Source organism: Astyanax mexicanus, chromosome 15 (genome assembly GCF_023375975.1).
Source record: "Astyanax mexicanus isolate ESR-SI-001 chromosome 15, AstMex3_surface, whole genome shotgun sequence".
Taxonomy (NCBI): domain Eukaryota; kingdom Metazoa; phylum Chordata; class Actinopteri; order Characiformes; family Acestrorhamphidae; genus Astyanax; species Astyanax mexicanus.
Window position 1 is genome coordinate 2,456,488 of NC_064422.1, and position 4,069 is coordinate 2,460,556.

At 50.0% G+C, this 4,069-nt stretch overlaps 1 pseudogene; it reads left to right on the forward strand.

Annotated features, from left to right (window-relative positions):
- The first annotated feature begins 294 nt into the window (after positions 1-294).
- On the forward strand, positions 295-3,093 carry LOC125781303 (uncharacterized; annotated as a pseudogene).
- Positions 3,094-4,069: the final 976 nt, after the last annotated feature.

Sequence of the window (4,069 nt, forward strand, 5' to 3'; positions counted from 1 at the left end):
ACAGGTGCAACGCACAGGACTAGTGCCTGGTGAGATGCAGGAGGAGCAGGGCCAGGACTCACCCCACAGAGCTCAGCACCTCCACGCACTGGCTCCCCAAAGTCCATGCAGAGTAGTTCGTAAGCGGATCAAATGACCCCCAGCAACCAGCAAGAGCCTGTGGCAGCAATTCGACGACGATGTTTGTGAGATTGTCCAAACAACAGCTAAGGGTGACAGATGGTTGCAGACAATGACAACCATCATTGTGAGCTATGCTTCGGAGAGATTTGGCCTCATTGAGACAGGGAACAGATGCCCTACAACAAGAATCGCAGAGCCACCAAGATCCAGCAGCTGCGCCAAGAGCTGAAATCCCTTAGGAAGCAGCACAAGATGGCCAGCGATTAGGAATGGCAGCCCTTGGCAGAGTTGCGAGAGATCATCATGAAGAAGCTCCTGACAATCTGCAGAGCAGAGTGGCATCGCAGACGAACAAAGGAGAGGGCCAAAAAGCAAATATCCTTTATTGCCAACCCCTTTGGCTTCACCAGGAAACTACTTGGTGACAAGCGCAGCGGCCAGCTGGAGTGCTCTGCAGAGGATGTGAACGCCTTCCTTCACCACACCTTGAGCGACCCAGAAAGAGACCAGGATCTTGGCCCCAACAATGCTTTGGTTAGCCCAGCCGCACCAACTATAGAGTTTGACATAAAAGAGCCCAGCTGGAGAGAGGTCCAGGAAGTTGTAAAGGCAGCAAGATCAGCTTCAGCCCCTGGACCCAGTGGCGTACCATACAGCGTTTACAAACGCTGTCCGAAACTCCTTCAGCAGTTATGGAAGATCCTGAGAGTAGTCTGGCGTAGAGGAAGAGTTGCCAATCAGTGGAGATGGGCTGAGGGTGTGTGGATCCCTAAGGAGGAGAACTCTAAAGAACTTGGCCAGTTTCGGACCATCTCACTGCTAAGTACAGAAGGCAAGATATTTTTCAGTATCCTGTCACGACGACTGTCGATGATCTGTTTAAAGAACAATTACATAGACACCTCTGTACAGAAAGGCGGAATCTCTGGAACATCTGGCTGCATGGAACACACAGGGGTCATCACACAGCTCCTTAGAGAAGCAAAAGAAGGCAAGGGCGACCTGGTTGTCCTGTGGCTGGACCTTGTTAACGCTTATGGGTCCATACCACACAAGCTGGTTGAGGAGACTCTCCGCAGACACCATGTTCCCAATAAAATCAGCAACCTCATACTGGATTATTACAACAATTTCCAGTTGAGGGCTACCTCTGGGTCCATAACATCCGAGTGGCACAGGCTAGAGAAGGGGATAATAACAGGCTGCACAATCTCAGTAACCCTTTTTGCACTTGCCATGAACATGGTGATGAAATCTGCGGAGCAGGAGTGTCGTGGGCCACTGACCAAGTCTGGAGTGTGGCAGCCACCAATCAGAGCTTACATGGACGACCTGACGGTTACAACATCATCAGTCCCTGGCTGCAGGTGGATCTTACAAGGTCTTGAGAAGCTTATCTTATGGTCAAGAATGAGCTTCAAGCCATCAAAGTCAAGGTCCCTGGTTCTGAAGAAAGGAAAAGTCTTGGACAAGTTCCGCTTCAAGATTGCAGAGTCCACAGTTCCGACCCTGTCAGAAGCACCAGTCAAGAGCTTGGGAAAGCTCTTCGACTGCAGCTTAAAGGACACAGCGGCCATCCACAAGACCTGTGAAGATCTTGGTGCCTGGCTCACCAAGGTCGACAAATCTGGGTTGCCAGGTCGTTTCAAGGCTTGGATCTACCAACATGCCATTCTACCCAGAGTGCTGTGGCCGCTACTGCTGTACGATGTCTCCTTGTCAACTGTGGAAGCTTTGGAAAAGAAGATCAGCAGTTACTTGCGAAGGTGGCTCGGATTGCCGAGAAGCCTAAGCAGTGCTGCCTTGTATGGGTCCAAAAACACCCTACAGCTCCCCTTCAGTGGCCTCTCAGAAGAATTTGTGGTGACCCGGACAAGGGAGGTCATGCAGTACAGGGACTCCAGGGACCCCAAGGTGGCAACAGCTGGCATCGAAGTCCGGACAGGCAGGAAGTGGAGTGCGGCCAGAGAGCTACAGGCAGCAGAGTCACGGCTCAGGCAGAAGGCCCTTGTGGGGACGGTGGCAAGAGTGCAAGCAGGCCTGGGATACTTCCCAGGTTGCAAGGTGGACAGTGCCAAAGGGAAGGAGCGACAACATCTCCTCCAAAAGGAAGTGTGTGCTGGTGTAGAGGAGGTTAGAGCCAGCAAGATGGTGGGACTCAGCCAGCAGGGTGCCTGGACTAGGTGGGAGAAGACCGAGCAGCGTAAAATCTCATGGCCAGACCTCAGGCGGGCTGATGTCAGCCGCATCATTTTCCTGGTTCAAGCTGTCTACGACACACTGCCAAGCCCTGCAAACCTGTACACCTGGGGTAAGAGTGAAACACCTACCTGCCCACTGTGTGCTGGGAGAGGATCACTTCAACACCTCCTCAGCAGCTGCCCCAGCCCTTTGGCCGATGGCCGTTACCGTTGGCGCCATGACCAGGTGCTCAAGGCAGTTGCAGAAGCCGTCACCTCAGCGATTCAGTCCAGCAGACACTGCCCAAGGAAGACCAACATCGCTTTCCTGAGGGCTGGAGAAAAGCCCCATGTGCAACCAAAGTACAAGTCAGGCTTGCTGTCAACAGCACCAGATTGGAAGCTTAGAGTGGATCTGGGAAAACAACTTAAGGACCCTGAACACATCGCCCAGACAAGATTTCGCCCAGACCTGATCATCTACTCAGATACAACCAAGCAGGTGATCCTGTGGGAGCTCACTGTGCCATGGGAAGAACACATGGTGGAGGCACATGCAAGAAAGCAGGCTAAATACCTAGACCTGGTGATGGAGTGCAGAAGTCGGGGCTGGCGTGCCTTCTGTGAACCTATTGAGGTGGGATGCCGTGGGTTTGCTGGACGCTCAACCTGCAAAGCTCTGGCAGGGCTAGGAGTGACAGGAGCTGCTAAGCGGGGAGCCATACGCTCCATTTCAGAAGCCGCAGAGAAAGCCACACGCTGGCTTTGGATAAAGAGGGCGAGCCCGTGAATTGGTGCTGCTGGGATGCAGTCCGGGAATTAATCAACCCCGGATGGGTCACCTGAGTGAGGGGGTCTGATGTTGAAAGACCCGAAACCCCCAATGACCCCCAGGAACATCACTGATGATGTATCCCAGCGCATCCAAGAGATGTATTCAAGACCATATCTTTAACAGGGGGCTTCAACTGGGGGGGGAGTATAATTTTGGAAGCATTATTTTTAAGCCTGCCGAAATTATACTCCCCCTATGGTCTCAGCACTGCAATGTCTGAATCTCATGCAATTTATGTTTTATCCATGTTATGGTGTGTAGAGTTTGTCCTGTGTGCATTTTACTCTATCTTTAACAGGGGTCTTCTAATGGGGGGAGTATAATTTTGGCAGCATTATTTTTAGGTCTGCCAAAATTATACTTCCTGTATGATCTCAGCACTTCAAGGTCTAAATGTAATGCAATTTTTGTTTCATACATGTCATGGTGTGTAGAGTATGTCTTGTGATGCATTTTACTATATCTTCCACAGGGGGGCTTCAAATAGGGGGAGTATAATTTTGGCAGCATTATTTTTAGGTCTGTCAAATTATACTCCCTCTATGATCTCAGCACTGCAAGGTCTAAATGTAATGCAATTTATGTTTCATACATGTCAAGGTGTGTGGAGTATGTGCTGTGATGCGTTTTACTCTATCTTTAACAGGGGGCTTCAACGGGGGGGAGTATAATTTTGGAAGCATTATTTTTAAGCCTGCCGAAATTATACTCCCCCTATGATCTCAGCACTGCAAGGTCTAAATGTAATGCAATTTATGTTTCATACATGTCATGGTGTTTAGAGTATGTCTTGTGATGCATTTTACTATATCTTCATCAGGGGGTCTTCTAATGTGGGGAGTATAATTTTGGCAGCATTATTTTTAGGTCTGTCAAATTATACTCCCTCTATGATCTCAGCACTGCAAGGTCTAAATGTAATGCAATTTAT